The sequence below is a fragment of the Balaenoptera physalus genome (genome assembly GCF_965194825.1).
Source record: "Balaenoptera physalus genome assembly, chromosome: 3".
Taxonomy (NCBI): Eukaryota; Metazoa; Chordata; class Mammalia; order Artiodactyla; family Balaenopteridae; genus Balaenoptera; species Balaenoptera physalus.
Window position 1 is genome coordinate 18,806,862 of NC_138890.1, and position 18,091 is coordinate 18,824,952.

The 18,091-nt window shown below is 38.1% G+C and overlaps 1 protein-coding gene and 1 pseudogene across 4 annotated transcripts in view; both read right to left on the minus strand.

The window, feature by feature from the left end:
* The window catches only part of RNF130 (ring finger protein 130), a 102,964-nt gene that overhangs the window by 25,100 nt on the left and 59,773 nt on the right, over positions 1-18,091 (minus strand). The gene's annotated exons all lie outside the window — the stretch shown is intronic.
* Positions 1,995-3,350, minus strand: LOC309656754 (rab-like protein 2B pseudogene; annotated as a pseudogene). The gene has a single exon. The product of its transcript is annotated as a rab-like protein 2B pseudogene (transcript).

Consider the following 18,091-nt stretch of genomic DNA (forward strand, 5'->3'; position numbering starts at 1 on the left):
TGAAATCAACTCCAATTTTTTTCTCCTTTTCCAATGTCTTTTTGGTTGTTCTTGATCCTCTGCATTCCCATATTAATTTTAGGTTCATCTTGTCAATTTCTATTAAAAACAAAAGCCTTCTGGGATCTACACTGGGATTGCACTGAATGTATAGAACAACTGGGAGAGAACTGACATCTTAACAATATTGAGTGGTCCCCCGAACACTGTATATCTCTCCATTTATTTAGTTTTTATTTATTTTTCTCAACAATATTTTATAGATTTCACTGTATAGGTCTTGTACATCTTTTGTGAGATTTCTAAGAATTTCCTGTTTATGTTATTTCCTGTTTGATGCTAATGAAAATGGTATTTAAAAAATTCAATTCCCATTCATTGCTTGTATAGAAATAAAATTCATTAATGTATAATGATCTTGGGACTTCCCTAGTGGCACAGTGGTTAAGACTCTGAGCTCCCAATGCAGGGGGCCTGGGTTTGATCCCTGGTCAGGGAACTAGACCCCACATGCATGCTGCAACTAAGAGTTCACATGCCACAACTAAGGAGCCCACGTGCCACAACTAAGGAGCTGGCAAGCTGCAACTAAGAAGCCTGTGAGCCACAACTAAGGAGCCCACCGGCCGCAACTAAGACCTGGTGCAACCAAATAAATAAATAAAATAAATATTAAAAAATTAGTTATAAAACTGTATAATGATCTTACATCTTGCAACCTTGTTAAACCCATGTTACTTCTAGTAGCTTTTTTATAAACGCCATCACATTTTCTTCATAGACAATAAAGTCATCTGCAAATGACAGTTTTACTTCTTCATCTCTAATATGGGTACCTTTTATTTTTCTTTTTCCTTATTGTGCTGGCTAGAACCTCCAGTATAATGTGGAAACAAAAGTCATAAGAGCACACATCAATCTCTTGCTCCTAATCTTAAGAAAAACCATTTAGTCTTTCCCCTTTAAGTATGATGGTAGCTGTCAGTTTCTCATAGATGCCCCTCTTCAGTTTAAGGAAGTTACATTTTATGCCTACTTTGCTAAGAGATTTCTAAAATGTAATTCAACCCTTACTGTTAAAAAAAAAAAACAGAAAAAAATAAAAACAATGGAAATAATGCACAAGATGATCATAAAAACACATTAGTGAACCACAAGTACTAGAAAGAAGCGGAAAAGGCAGCAGGATGGTTCTTTTGCAGCCTCTGTCACCCAAGGAGACACAATGTCCATACTAGTCTTCAAAAAATAAGGGAAAGCCTCATATGATGAAAGAGGGGTTTTAAAGGTACCTCTTTAAGAAGTCAAGTTCTTGTAATCCAAATGGGTTTGGACCCAATGGCCTACTGACCTTTGACATTTACCAACAAAGTTTGTGTACGGCCAGATCTGACACCTGCTTTCACTTGATTTTAATGGCAAATCTGTGCCTGTGGTCTTGGCTGTACCTACAAGAGCTCGTGAAATACCATAGGTGCTCAAAAATCTGTGGAGTGAACAGCTGTCTGCTCAAAACCATTTTTTAAAAAGTTTGTTGGGAGACTAAAGAGGAAAAAGGATGGTAGGTCATGTGTAAAAAGGATGGAGGCTTCCCAAATTCCACGGGGATGGAAATGGGGGTAGTCAAGGATTAGAAATCATTCCCTTGGTGGAGATGCAATGAACGGACCCTGAGGTCAGTTCTGGGAGAAAAAAAAAAACTCACCTAAATTTCTAAGAGACACACAAAGCATGATCCCTGATTCTCTTTAATGTCTGGCCATGGAAGGAAGGTTATAATACTGATCTCTAATTCTGCTTTACGGTCTAATGTGGACCTCTTACACCTGTTGAGGGAACTAGCTGGTGCTATCCCCATCCCTGTCCCTGAGTACAGGGGAGGGGACAACTGTGAGAGGGTCAGGTATCATGGGCCATGAAGTAGGGGAGGCAAATTGGATTGGTGGGTTTTCAGGAGGTAGAGTGGGAGATGGCTTGGAAGAGCTTCTCAGTTTTGAGATAGGCTCACAATTCTGCCCCATTGCTTCTTAGTTGGGCATATCCTCCTCCTTCTGCTCCTTCTATCCAAGTCAAAGTCCTCAAGCTCCTGCAAAACCTCATCCATGAAGTGTACAGGGTGTTCTAAGACACAGCCAACTGAACTGCATCATTGGAAAGCTTTTCACCATTGGTACCATCAGCAGTTGAGACAAAGTATGGGAGCAGGGAGAACTTCTGGGCAAAACTGAAGATTTTGGGGGTCACCTTTATGTCTGCATCATTTTTTTTGGCCATCAGATGCACAGGATCTCTGGCCTGAACTCCCAAAGCCCCATTTCCCAAGGTGCTCAGGTTCTTGTATGTGACTTTCCTCTGACATCAAACACCACGATGTAGGCGTGGGCCTTGCAGTAGGAGGCATGTGTGCTCTGGAACTGCTCCTGGCTTGCTGTGTCCAAAAAGTCCACAAGGATGAGACCAGTAAGATACTGCCCACCATGGCCATGTGCTTATACAGGGTCAGGGTGTATGTGGACAGCTGCTGTGGCTGAAATCCATCTATGAAAAATCTCTCCATAAATTTGGACTTGCCCATGGTGCTGTCCCACTGGCAGATGATCTTCATGTTGTCATCAGCATCGTATTTCTCTTGGTTCAGCTCACAGGGTTTGGCTCTGTCCCGAGCCATTGGCTCCTGGCTATAGAGGGGCCCAGCCCAGGGGAAGGGACTCTTGTCACTGTCAGCCTGTTATTCCAGGAACCAGGCCCTCTGTCTGGCTCAGGGCCCAAGGAAGCCCTCAGAGAGGTGGTTGCCACATGCTGAGCCTGCCATCGGGGAGGCTTTGTCCTCTTGGATAGTCTTGGGTGAGGGCTGGAGAGACCAAGGATACTGCAGGTTGGCCAACCCTTGGCCAGCTGACCCCCAGGCCCTGCACACTGCCATCCCTGGACCCTACATCATCCCAGACACCTTGCTAAAAGTTTTTAATCAGGAATATATGCTGGATTTTGGTAAATGTTTTTTTCCTGCATCTATTGAGATTATGTGGTTTTCCTTTTTTTGGTCTGTTAATATAGAAAATTATATTGATTAATTTTTTGAATGTTAAATCAACCTGCATTCTTGGGATAAATGCCACCTGGTCATGATGAATTATTTTTATATATTGTTAGATATGATTTGGTAAAATTTGTTTAGAATTTTAAAATCTATGTTCAAGAGGGATTCTGGTCTGTAGTTTTCTGTTTTGTAATGTTTTTGTCTGGTTTTGGTATCAGGATGATGCTGGCTTCATAGAATGAAATGGGAAGTATTCCTATCTTTTCAGTTTTCTGGAGTTGGCATAGAATTGTTATTATTTCTTCCTTAAGTTTTTTTTTTTAATAGTGATTTCTTTAATTTATTTATTACTTATTTATTATTTATATTTTGGCTGTGTTGGGTCTTCGTTTCTGTGCGAGGGCTTTCTCTAGTTGCGGCAAGCGGGGGCCGCTCTTCATCGCGATGCGCGGGCCTCTCACTATCGCGGCCTCTCTTGTGGCGGAGCACGGGCTCCAGACGCGCAGGCTCAGTAGTTGTGGCTCACGGGCCTAGTTGCTCCGCGGAATGTGGGATCTTCCCAGACCAGGGCTCGAACCCGTGTCCCCTGCATTGGCAGGCAGCCTCTCAACCACTGCGCCACCAGGGAAGCCCTCTTCCTTAAGTTTTGTAGAACTCACCAGAAACCATCTGTACCTGGAGTTTTCTTTTTTCGGATAGTTTTAAATGCAATTTCCTTAATAGATATAGGGCTATTTAATTTATCTGTTCATCTGGAATGAGCTTTGGTCATTAGTATAGAATGACCACACTAATGGAATTCATCCATTTCATAGAAGTTGTCAAATTTATTGGCTTAAACTTGTTCATAAGATTTCCTTACTATCTCTATAATCTGTAGCGATGTCATCACTCTCATTTTTTTAAAAAAGATTTATTTTATTATTTATTTATTGATTGATTGATTGCTATGTTGGGTCTTCATTTCTGTGCTAGGGCTTTCTCTAGTTGTGGCAAGCGGGGGCCACTCTTCATTGCGGTGCGCGGGCCTCTCACTATCGTGGCCTCTCTTGTTGCAGAGCAGGGGCTCCAGACGCGCAGGTTCAGTAGTTGTGGCTCACGGGCCTAGTTGCTCCATGGCACGTGGGATCTTCCCAGACCAGGGCTCGAACCCGTGTCCCCTGCATTAGCAGGCAGATTCTCAACCACTGTGCCACCAGGGAAGCCCTCTCATTTTTGATATTGCTAATTTGTGCCTTCTCTTTTTCTCCTGATCAGTTTGGCCAGAGGCTTATCAATTTTATTGATTTTCTCAAGGAACTAATTCTTTGAGTAATTTTCTCTACTGTTTTTCTGTTTCTAGTTCAACAACTGCTGCTCTGATCTTTCTTATTACCTTTCTTCTGTCTACTTTTGGTTTAATTTGCTCTTCTTTCTCCAATTTCTTAAGGTGTAAGATGAGAGTATTAATTCCAGACATTCTTCTCTAATATAGAAATTGCTTTAGTAGCACCTTCAAAATTTTGATATATTGTGTTTTCATTTTCATTCAGTTCAAATGATCTTCTAATTTCCCTTTTGATTTCTTCTTTATCTCATGGGTTATTTAGAAGTTAGTTTCCACATATTTGGGGGTTTTCCAGAGATTTTTCTGTTACTGATTTCTAATTTAACTCCAGGAGGTCAGAGAACATATTTTGTGTAACTTGAATCCTCTTAAAATTTGAGACTTGCTTTATGGCCCAGAGAGCATTTCCAAAGAATGTATGTTCTGCTTTTGTTAGAGGGAGTGTTCTGTAAACATCAATCAGGTAAAGTTAGTTGACTATGCTGTTCAAGTCTTTTACATACTCAATGATTTTCTGTTTCCTTATTCTTTCAATTATTGAGAGAGGGGTAATGAAATCTCTGACTATAATTGCAGGTTTGTCTATTTCTCACTGCAGGTCTATCAGTTTTCACTTCATATTTTTTTTAGCTTTGTTATTATGTGCATAAATGTTTAAGTGTATCCCTGGCAATAGGTTTGCTCTGAAATCTCCTGATATTAATTAGCCTCTTCAACTTTATTTTGATTTGTGTTGGTTTTGTGTAGCCTTCTTCACCCTTTTAACCTATTTGTATTTTTATATTTAAAGGTTTCTTACAAGCAGCATATGGTTGGGTCTTCCTTTTTTAATCCAATCTGTTAACCTCTGCTTTTAACTGGGTGTTTAGAGGGTATACTTTAATGTGGCTATTGATATGATTATGTTTATGTATATCATTTTGGTATTTGTTTTCTATTTGTCCCATCTGTTCTTTTTTTTTTTTTTCCATCTGTTCTTTATTCCCTTTTCCTGCTTTTTTCTGTTTTGTTTAGGATTGAGTTTTTTGTTTTGTTTTGTGTTTTTACAATTTCATTTGTCTCCTTCGTTGGATTTAGCTATAACTCTTTGTAGTGTTACTTTAGGGTTTAAGTATGCATCTTTAACTTATCACAGTCTAATTTCAGGTGATTATACTACTTTACATATAGTGTAAGAGCCTTACGACAATATTCTTTCATTTTATCCCTCTCAGCCTTTGTGCTATTGTTGTCACCCATTTTACTTATATAACTCCACTATATATTATCATATTTCTTAAAGCAGTTTTTTAAAAAATTTATTTATTTATTTATTTGTTTATTTATTTATTTATTTATGGCTGTGTTGGGTCTTCGTTTCTGTGCGAGGGCTTTCTCTAGTTGTGGCAAGTGGGGGCCACTCTTCACCGCGGTGCAGGGGCCTCTCATTATCGCGGCCTCTCTTGTTGCGGAGCACAGGCTCCAGATGCGCAGGCTCAGTAATTGTGGCTCACGGGCCTAGCTGCTCCGTGGCATGTGGGATCTTCCCAGACCAGGGCTCAAACCTGTGTCCCCTGCATTGGCAGGCAGATTCTCAACCACTGCGCCACCAGGGAAGCCCTCATATTTCTTTATACAGACAAATATCTTACAAAGTAAAAATTTTTTTAATTGTGGTAAAAACATGTAACAAAATTTACTATCTTACCCATCTCTAGGTGTACACTTCAGTAGTGTTATATACATTCACATTTTTATGCATCAAATCTCCCAAACTCTTTCATCTTGCAAAACTGAAACTCTATATCCATTAAACATTCCCTCCTTCCACCCCCACCCCCTGAGTCTCTGACAACCACCATTTTACTTTTTCTTTGATTACTCTAGGTACCTCATGTAAGAGGAATCATACAGTATTTGTCTTTTTATGACTGGTTTGTTTCACTTGCCATAGTGTCCTCAAGGTTCCTCCACAATGTAGCATGTGTCAGAATTTTCTTCCTTTTTAAGGCTGAATAATAATAAGGCTTAATAATATTTAAGGCTGAGTAATATTGTATGTATACACTACATTTCCTTTATACATTCATCTACTGATGTACACCCAAGTTGCTTCCACTTTTGGCTATTGTGAATAATGCTGCTATTGGAACATGGGTATAAAATAATCTCATTGAGATCCTGCTTTCAATTCTTTTGGTATATACCCAGAAGTGAAATTGCCAGGTCATATGGTATTTCTATGTTTAATATTTTGAAGAACTGCTATACTGTCTTCCACAGTGGCCTCACCATTTTGCAATGCCTAAGGGTTCTAATTTCTCCTCATCCAAGAAATATTTATTTTGTTTTAAAACATTAGCTCTAATGATTGTGAAGTGATATTTCATTGTGGTTTTGATTTGCATTTCCCTAATGATTAGTATGCTGAACATCTTTTCATGTGATTATTGGCCATTTGTATATCGCTCTCTTTTTTGGTTGCTTTGGGCCTTAGTTGTGGCACGTGGGATCCTCGATGCGGCATGTGGGATCTTTTGTTGAGGCACGCAGACTTCTCTCTAGTTGTGGTGTGTGGGCTTAGGTGCCCCGCGGCATGTGGGATCTTAGTTCCCCGACCAGGGATCGAACGCACATCCCCTGCACTGGAAGGTGATTCTTAACCACTGGACCACCAGGGAAGTCCCTGTATATATCTCTTTTTGAGAAATGTCTTTTTAAGTCCTTTGCCCATTTAAAAAATCAGGTTTGTTTGTTTTGTTGAATTGTGGGAGGTCTTTATATATTCTGGATATTAACCCTTGCCAGATACACGATTTGCCAATATTTTCTCCTATTCTGTGGGTTGCCTCTTCATTCTAATTTACTGTGTCCTTTGATGCACAGACATTTAAAATTTTGATACAGTCCAATTTATCTATAATTTTTATTACTTGTATGTTTAGTGTCATATCTAAGAAGTCACTGCTAAATCCAATGTTATGAAGCATTTCCCTTATACTGTTTTATAGTTTTAGCTCTTATGCTAAGGTCTCTGACCCATTTCGAGTTAATTTTTCTACATAGTGTAAGGTAATGGTCCAACTTCATTTTTTTGCATGTGGATATCCAGTTTTCCCAGCATCATTTGTTGAAAAGACGGTCTGTTCCTCACTGAATGGTCTTGGCACCTTATCAAAAATCATTTGAACATATATGTGAGGGTTTATTTCTGGGCTCTCAATTCTATTCCATTGGTCTGTCTGTATGCCAGCACCACACTGTTTTGATTACTGTAGCTTTGTACTAAGTTCTTAAATCCAGAAGTTTGAGACCTCCAACTTTGTTCTTGTTTTTCAAGGTTGTTTTGACTATTTGGACCCCTTGAGATTCCATATGAATTTTAGGATAGATTTTTCTATCTTTGCAAAAAAGTAATTGGGATTTTGATAGGGATTGCACTGAATCTGGGTACTACTGTCATCTTAACGATATTAAGTCTTCTAATCCATGAACATAGTATGACTGTCCATTTATTTGCATCTTTAATTTCTTTCAGCAACATTTTGTAGTTTTCAGTGTATAAGTCTTTTACCTCCTTGGTTAAGTTTATTCTTAAATATTTTACTCTTTTTGATGCTATTGTAAATGCAATTGTTTCCTTAATTTCCTTTTTGTTCAGTGTTAGTATACAGGATATATTCTGAAGGTAGATCTGAGAGAACTGATAGATTAAGTGTGGAATATGGGAGAAAGAAAGGGGTCAAAGATGATGCTGAGCAGCTTAGAGAATACAATCACCATTTAATGACATAAGGAAGATTCAGGAAGAGCAGATTTGGAAGGAGAAATCAAAAGTTCAGTTTTGGGTGTATGAAGTTTGAGGAAGTATCACGAAAACTAAGAAGTGACTACTGGAGATGGCAAGTAGAGGTCATGGTGGCCTCGACAATAACCGTTCAGTGGAAGGACAGGAAGAAAAGCCTGATGGAATGGCCTTCAACTGGGACAAGGTGGTGGTGTCAGTGTACCTTTTTAAATCTTACCAAATTTCCTCATAAAAATGCAAAGAGAAACTTTAAGAGTAAAAGTAAAAGCCCACAAACATCTTCAACAAAACCAGGTGAAAGGGTATCTTGCAAACCCCAGACTACAAGTAGGTGGGGTCAAACCACCAACTACAGCATTATTCTACAGATACACAATCAGCAGCTGTGCTGAGGTAGTGGAAGGAAGAGAAAATGGGTTCTGACAGTCCTAAGCGCTTGATCCATCCATTATGAAGCTCCCATCGGTCTTTCACCTGATTTTAGCATCCACAAATGAGCACTATAAATCCATCATTTCATTGAGGGTAATGAAATGGTGATTTTCTAATTCTATGATTCATTTGTTAGTTGGAATTCTTCTATAAAGAAGTTTCCCTCATTAACTAGCTGGTTACTATGCAATACAATTTGTACAGAAAAAAATAGATGAGTCAGTTTTTAAAAACTGATTTTCAGAATAACAAATTGGTTCTCTAACAACCTGCAGTTTCAATCAATTGCAGTATTTATTCCCTGAATGCTCAGTCTCATTTTTGACTGATATAGGGAGCTCCTTTAAGATGGCACCCAGGTCCTTTTGATACCACCATACTAGTCTTCAATAGCTTCCTTGCTATCTAGTACAGTATTCATCTTATACATTTGCTGCCCTAAACCTAAAAAAAGCCTTTTCTCCAAGGATGCCTGGGTTTTTTTTTTTTGAGTGGGAAATGGTATTTGAAAATAACCCTAGAGCAGTCTGAGGGTGGAATGGGGTGGGAGTGGAGATTCATTATTTTATTAAGAATGTAAAATAATTTTCTAATTCTGTCATTCCTTCTGCATTTATTTGGCTGCACTGGGTCTTCGTTGCTGCGTGCAGGCTTTCTCTAGTTGTGGCGAGTGGGGGCTACTCTTTGTTGCGGTGCGTGGGCTTCTCACTGCAGTGGCTTCTCTTGTGGCAGAGCACGGGCTCCAGGAACGCGGGCTTCAGTAATTGAAGCATGCAGGCTCTAGAGCACAGGCTCAGTAGTTGTGGTGCACAGGCTTAGCTGCTCCGCGCCACATGGGATCTTCCTGGACCAGGGATCGAACATGTGTCCCCTGCACTGGCAGGCGGATCTTTAACCACTGTGCCACCAGGGAAGTTCCCTTCTGCATTTATTAGTTGGAATTCTTCTATAAAGAGAGGTATTCATTGTTACTGGGTTGTCATTGCCATGGACAGAGGAGCTCTGTATTTTTTAGTAAAAGGAAAATAAACCAGGAGTCTATACTGACATTTTCAATTCAATAATAAGATTAAAGGATTATTATATAATTTCTGTATTTTAAATATTTATTCTCTTACTCTGATTCTTGGCTTCTAATATCATCAACATAAGTTATTTGCTTTATCCTACAATCTACATATAATAGTTTCAAAATAACAATCAATACTACCAACAATAAGACACTTAAATGCAGCTTAGACTTTTTTTTTTTGCCAATAGGGTAATTTTTTTAATACAGTCTCACCTGACATCTTATTTGAATTTTATTGTCCTTTTACCAGGAATATAAAGAAAAAATTATGTGGAAGTAAAAAATGTAATCAGAAACAATAAGTTAACCAAAAGAAATACCCAAGTAAGGAACAGTAAAATTGCATTTAAGAAAATTCAATAGATATCCATTAAGATTTTTGTATCACTGACACAAAATATGAATTTGATTTTTAAACTCCATTTAAACCATTTCTTCACCAAAAATAAAAATATAAAATAAAAAGGCCAGTTTAACATTCTAGCTCTCAAAAATGAAATCTTAATTGGTGTTGCACTCCCATTTAGCTCACATACTCTGTACATCACTATTTAGTGACGGTTCTGTTTTCAAAAGAAAAATTATACAAAATAACTATTTTTCAAAAAAGGTCAGTTGTCAATATTCTTTTTAATGATAAAATATATACTCTTTAAAATAAAATAAGCTTAGAGACAAAGAAATGAATTTCAGAGACTATCAGTATATTCCTAAGAAACGAAAGCTGGCGTTTTATTCCAATTCCTATGGTATACTGAGTTATTATGATAATATATAATACCAAGAAAAGAAAAGCTTTTGATACCTCAGAACTGCAACATAAAATGAATTTAATTTGGGAAATTAAATTCAGGATTAAAGGATAATAAACTTCTTCTTGGAACTTTTCATCTTAGTCATCTGATCTTTAACATAGATCCTCACACAAGAGATGATTCGGTCTTATACTGTGGGTTGATTTATTTATTTTTGGCCAAAATACCAAACTTTTTTTAATCCAAGGAAACGTACCATTGTTTTAAGACATATTATTATTTTTATATATTTTAGAAAGATAAAGATACTGCTAATTAATATTTGATTATATACTTTCTTATTCTTTATAATTTGTATTTTACACAGAGAAAGAAATTTAGACTTAATTGGTCATATGGTTTTATCATGCATCAGTCTTTTGCAAACATAAAAAGGAAAATGTGGACCAACCAAATTGGTACACCTTTTCCTAAAGCTTCTTTGTATTCTATTTTTTTTTATCTCTCTTAATTCTTAAAAAAAAATTTTTTTTTATACAGCAGGTTCGTATTAGTCATCAATTTTATACACATCAGTGTATACATGTCAATCCCAATCGCCCAATTCATCACACCTCCACCCCCAGCCCCCTGCCTCTTTCCCCCCTTGGTGTCCATACGTTTGTCCTCTACATCTGTGTCTCAATTTCGGCCCTGCAAACTGGTTCATCTGTACCATTTTTCTAGGTTCCACATATATGTTAATATACGATATGTTTTTCTTTCTGACTTACTTCACTCTGCATGAGTCTCTAGACCCATCCACGTCTCAAAAAATGACCCAATTTTGTTCCTTTTCATGGCTAATATTCCACTGAATATATGTACCACATCTTCTTTATCCATTCGTCTGTCAATGGGCATTTAGGTTGCTTCCATGACCTGGCTATTGTAAATAGTGCTGCAGTGAACATTGGGGTGCATGTGTCTTTTTTGAATTATGGTTTTCTCTGGGTATATGCCCAGTAGTGGGATTGCTGGGTCATATGGTAATTCTATTTTTAGTTTTTTAAGGAACCTCCATACTGTTCTCCGTAGTGGCTGTATCAATTTACATTCCCACCAACAGTGCAAGAGGGTCCCCTTCTCTCCACACCCTCTCCAGCATTTGTTGTTTGTAGATTTTCTGATGATGCCCATTCTAACTGGTGTGAGGTGATACCTCATTGTAGTTTTGATTTGCATTTCTCTAATAATTAGTGATGTTGAGCAGCTTTTCATGTGCTTCTTGGCCATCTGTATGTCTTCTTTGGAGAAATGTCTATTTAGGTCTTCTGCCCATTTTTGGATTGGGTTGTTTGTTTCTTTAATATTGAGTTGCATGAGCTGTTTATATATTTTGGAGATTAATCCTTTGTCCGTTGATTCGTTTGCAAATATTTTCTCCCATTCTGAGGGTTGTCTTTTTGTCTTGTTTATGGTTTCCTTTGCCATGCAAAAGCTTTGAAGTTTTCATTAGGTCCCATTAGTTAATTTTTGTTTTTATTTCCATTACTCTAGAAGGTGGATCAAAAAAGATCTTGCTGTGATTTACGTCAAAGAGTGTCTTTCCTGTGATTTCCTCTAAGAGTTTTATAGTGTCCGGTCTTACATTTAGGTCTTTAATCCATTTTCAGTTTATTTTTGTGTATGGTGTTAGGGAGTGTTCTAATTTCATTCTTTTACATGTAGCTGCCCAGTTTTCCCAGCACCACTTATTGAAGAGACTGTCTTTTCTCCATTGTATATCTTTGCCTCCTTTGTCATAGATTAGTTGACCATAGGTGCGTGGGTTTATCTCCGGGCTTTCTATCTTGTTCCATTGATCTATGTTTGTGTTTTTGTGCCAGTACCATATTGTCTTGATTACTGTAGCTTTGTAGTACAGTCTGAAGTCAGGGAGCCTGATTCTTCCAGCTCCGTTTTTTTCCCTCAAGACTGCTTTGGCTATTCGGGGTCTTTCGTGTCTCCATACAAATTTTAAGATTTTTTGTTCTAGTTCAGTAAAAAATGCCATTGGTAATTTGATAGGGATTGCACTGAATCTGTAGATTGCTTTGAGTAGTATAGTCATTTTCACAATATTGATTCTTCCAATCCAAGAACATGGTATATCTCTCCATCTACTGGTATCATCTTTAATTTCTTTCATCAGTGTCTTATACTTTTCTGCATACAGGTCTTTTGTCTCCCTAGGTAGGTTGATTCCTAGGTATTTTATTCTTTTTGCTGCAATGGTAAATGGGAGTGTTTCCTTAATTTCTCTTTCAGATTTTTCATCATTACTGCATAGGAATGCAAGAGATTTCTGTGCATTAATTTTGTATCCTGCTACTTTACCAAATTCATTGATTAGCTCTAGTAGTTTTCTGGTGGCATCTTTAGGATTCTCTACGTATAGTATCATGTCATCTGCAAACAGTGACAGTTTTGCTTCTTCTTTTCCAATCTGTATTCCTTTTATTTCTTTTTCTTCTCTGATTGCTGTGGCTAGGACTTCCAAAACTATGTTGAATAATAGTGGTGAGAGTGGACATCCTTGTCTTGTTCCTGATCTTAGAGGAAATGCTTTCAGCTTTTCACCATTGAGAATGATGTTTGCTGTGGGTTTGTCGTATATGGCCTTTATTATGTTGAGGTAGTTTCCCTCTATGCCCACCTTCTGGAGAGTTTTTATCATAAACGGGTGTTGAATTTTGTCAAAAGCTTTTTCTGCATCTATTGAGATGACCATACTGTTTTTCTTCTTCAATTTGTTAATATGGTGTATCACATTGATTGATTTGTGTGTATTGAAGAATACTTGCATCCCTGGGATAAATCCCACTTGATCATGGTGTATGATCCTTCTAATGTGTTGTTGGATTCTGTTTGCTAGTATTTTGTTGAGGAGTTTTGCATCTATATTCATCAGTGATATTGGTCTGTAATTTTCTTTTTTTGTAGTATCTTTGTCTGGTTTTGGTATCGGGGTGATGGTGGCCTTATAGAATGAGTTTGGGAGTGTTCTTTCCTCTGCAATTTTTTGGAAGAGTTTGAGAAGGATGGGTGTTAGCTCTTCTCTAAATGTTTGATAGAATTCACTTGTGAAGCCATCTGCTCCTGGACTTTTGTTTGTTGGAAGATTTAAAATCACAGTTTCAATTTCATTACTTGTGATTGGTCTCTTCATATTTTCTATTTCTTCCTGGTTCAGTCTTGGAAGGTTATACCTTTCTAAGAATGTGTCCATTTCTTCCAGGTTGTCCATTTTATTGGCATAGAGTTGCTTGTAGTAGTCTCTTAGGATGCTTTGTACTTTTGTGGTGTCTGTTGTAACTTCTCCTTTTTCATTTCTAACTTTATTGATTGGAGCCCTCTCCCTCTTTTTTCTTGATGAATCTGGCTAATGCTTTATCAATTTCGTTTATCTTCTCAAAGAACCAGCTTTTAGTTTTAATGATCTTTGCTATTGTTTTCTTTGTTTCTATTTCATTTATTTCTGCTCTGATCTTGATGATTTCCTTCCTTCTGCTAACTTTGGGTTTTGTTTGCTCTTCTTTCTCTAGTTCCTTTAGTTGTAACGTTAGATTGTTTATTTGAGATTTTTCTTGTTTCTTGAGGTAGGCTTGTATAGCTATAAATTTCCCTCTTAGAACTGCTTTTGCTGCATCCCATAGGTTTTGGATCATCATGTTTTCATTGTCATCTGTCTCTACGTAGTTTTTGATTTCCTCTTTGATTTCTTCAGTGATCTCTTGGTTACTTAGTAACGTATTGTTTAGCCTCCATGTGTTTGTGTTTTTACGTTTTCTTCCCCTGTAATTCATTTCTAATCTCATAGCATTGTGGTCAGAAAAGATGCTTGATATGATTTCAATTTTCTTAAATTTACTGAGGGTTGATTTGTGACCCAAGATGTGATCTATCCTGGAGAATGTTCCGTGCACACTTGAGAAGAAAGTGTAATCTGCTGTTTTTGGATGGAATGTCCTGTAAATATCAATTAAATCTATCTGGTCTGTTGTGTCAATTTAAAGCCTCTGTTTCCTTATTTATTTTCACTTTGGATGATCTGTCCATTGGTGTAAGTGAGGTGTTAAAGTCCCCCACTATTATCATGTTACTGTCGATTTCCTCTTTTATAGCTGTTAGCAGTTGCCTTATGTATTGAGGTGCTCCTATGCTGGGTGCATATATATTTATAATTGTTATATCTTCTTCTTGGATTGATCCCTTGATCATTATGTAGTGTCCCTTCCTTGTCTCTTGTAGCATTCTTTATTTTAAAGTCTATTTTATCTGATATGAGTATAGCTACTCCAGCCTTCTTTTGATTTCCATTTGCATGGAATACCTTCTTCCATCCCCTCAGTTTCAGTCTGTATGTGTCCCTAGGTCTGAAGTGGGTCTCTTGTAGACAGCATATATGTGGGTCTTGTTTTTGTATCCATTCAGCAAGCCTGTGTTTTTTGGTTGGAGCATTTAATCCATTCACGTTTAAGGTAATTATCGATATGTATGTTTCTATGACCATTTTCTTAATTGTTTTGGGTTTGTTTTTGTAGGTCCTTTCTTCTCTTGTGTTTCCCACTTAGAGAAGTTCCTTTAGCATTTGTTGTAGAGCTGGTTTGGTGGTGCTGAATTCTCTTAGCTTTTGTTTGCCTGTAAAGCTTTTGATTTCTCCATCGAATCTGAATGAGATCCTTGCCGGATAGAGTAATCTTGGTTGTAGGTTCTTCCCTTTTATCACTTTAAATATGTCATGCCACTGCCTTCTGTCTTGTAGAGTTTCTGTTGGGAAATCAGCTGTTAACCTTATGGGAGTTCTCTTGTATGTTATTTGTTTTTCCCTTGCTGCTTTCAATAATTTTTCTTTGTCTTTAATTTTTGCCAGTTTGATTACTATGTGTCTCGGCGTGTTTCTCCTTGGGTTTATCCTGTATGGGACTCTCTGCGCTTCCTGGACTTGGGTGGCTATTTCCTTTCCCATGTTAGGGAAGTTTTTGACTATAATCTCTTCAAATATTTCGACTATAATCTCTTCAGATATTTTCTCGGGTCGTTTCTCTCTCTCTTCTCCTTCTGGGACCCCTATAATGCAAATGTTGTTGTGTTTAATGTTGTCCCAGAGGCTGTCTTCATTTCTCTTCATTCTTTTTTCTTTATTCTGTTCTGCAGCAGTGAATTCCACCATTCTGTCTTCCAGGTCACTTATCCATTCTTCTGCCTCAGTTATTCTGCTATTGATTCCTTCTAGTGTAGTTTTCATTTCCGTTATTGTATTGGTCATTTCTGTTTGTTTGTTTTTTAATTCTTCTAGGTTTTTGTTAAACATTTCTTGCATCTTCTTGATCTTCGCCTCCATTCTTTTTCCTAGGTCCTGGATCATCTTCACTATCATTATTCTGAATTCTTTTTCTGGAAGTTTGCCTATCTCCACTTCATTTAGTTGTATTTCTGGGGTTTTATCTTGTTCCTTCATCTGGTACACAGCCCTCTGCCTTTTCATCTTATCTTTCTGTGAATGTGGTTTTTGTTCCACTGGCTGCAGGACTGTAGTTCTTCTTGCTTGTGCTGTCTGCCCTCTGGTGGATGATGCTATCTAAGAGGCTTGATCAAGCTTCTTGATGGGAGGGACTGGTGGTGGGTAGAGCTGGGTGTTGCTCTGGTGGGCAGAGCTCAGTAAAACTTTAATCTGCTTGTCTGCTGATGGGTGGGGCTGGGTTCCCTCCCTGTTGGTTGTTTGGCCTGAGGCGACTGAACACTGGAGCCTACCCAGCTCTTTGGTGGGGTTAATGGCAGACTCTGGGAGGGCTCACGCCAAGGGGTATTTCCCAGAACTTCTGCTGCCAGTGTCCTTGTCCTCATGGTGAGCCACAGCCGCCACCCCCCACCCCCGCAGGAGACCCTCCAACACTAGCAGGTAGGTCTGGTTCAGTCTCCCCTGGGGTCACTGCTCCTTCCCCTGAGTCCCAATGAGCATACTACTTTGTGTGTGCCCTCCAAGAGTGGAGTGTCTGTTTCTCCCAGTCCTGTCAGAGTCCTGCACTCAAATCCTGCTAGCCTTCAAAGTCTGATTCTCTAGGAATTCCTCCTCCCGCTGCTGGACCCCCAGGTTGGGAAGCCTGACATGGGGCTCAGAACCTTCACTCCATTGGGTGGACTTCTATGGTATAAGTGTTCTCCAGTTTGTGAGTCACCCACTCAGCAGTTATGGGATTTCATTTTATTGTGATTGCACTCCTCCTACCATCTCATTGTGGCTTCTCCTTTGTCTTCAGATGTGGGCTATCTTTTTTGGTGAGTTCCAGTGTCTTCCTGTCGATGACTGTTCAGCAGTTAGTTGTGATTCTGGTGTTCTCGTAAGAGGGAGTGAGAGCACGTCCTTCTACTCCGCCATCTTGGTTCTATCCTGTGGGCTGCTTTTTAAAAATTCCATATACTCGGTATGCTTGATGAGTCCTGTCCTCATCATTACTGTTTGAAAACATAGTCTTTCAATGGCCCAGAGTTTCACATTTACAAGAGCTTGTTCTCAAGTGCCTCCTTGCTGCTGAAAGCTCCAGCTTAGACTTTTTTTTATCCTTAGAATGTATCGCAATAGAAATGTACTGTCAAAGAAAAGTCCCCTAAAACAACTCCTTTATCTATGTGCTTATATCATCATCTTGAAATATATTTAGGTTCCATTTATTTTCAATTTTGATGATTTCTTTTCTTTTTTAAAAATAATATCTACAACATTTAGATGGTTCCAAAGTCAAAACTATAAAACCAGTATGGGGAAGTCTCATCAATCTCTATCTCCTCCACCCTGTTCCCTTCCCCCCAAATAATAACTCTTTATGTTAATTTTTGCTTTATCCTTACATTGTTTCCTTTTGAAAATAAACGCACATATATGTATGTGTGCATATATGTATATATGTCTATCTATATGTATATCAACGTTTTCATGGTTCTCCCCTCCCCCTTTCTTACAATAAACTGGTATGCTAAAACTGTTCTGCACTAAGAGGTCACCCCATAGCAGCATCCAGAGAGCTTTAGAAACTATTCTCTTTTACAGCTATACACTACTCCACTGCATTTAGAGTATTTCATGTGTAGAGTACTAGTTTATTCAAGAAAACTCCTACTGATGGACATTTGAATGTTTCAAGTCTTTTGTTATTATAAATAATATCACAATGAGTTGTATAACAAATATGTCATTTTTTACTTTTGCAAGTTCATTATCAGGCTAATTTCCTACTAGTGAGGTTACTAAGACAAAGTATAAGTGCATATGCACTTGGCAAGATATCACAAATTCCCACTTCCCCACTGCAGGAACTGTACCATTTTGCATTCTCATCATCAGTGTATGAGTATGTTTGTTTTCCCTACAACCTCGTCAAGAAAGTATGTTGTCAAACCTTAGAATATTTTTTCCCCTGCACTGATTAATAAGAAATCTGAGTTTGGTTTTAAGTCATATTTAACTTATGAATGTGGTTGAACGTCTTTTAACATTTTAAGAACTATTTGCATTTCTTTCTGGTGAACTATTTATTTTTTTGCCCATTTTTTTCCATCAGGTTTTCTGTCTTTTTTTGGGGGGGGGAGGTCTTCTTTATATATCAGTGTCATTAACCCTTTGTCTGTAATGTAAATTGCAAATATCTTTTTTTAGTTT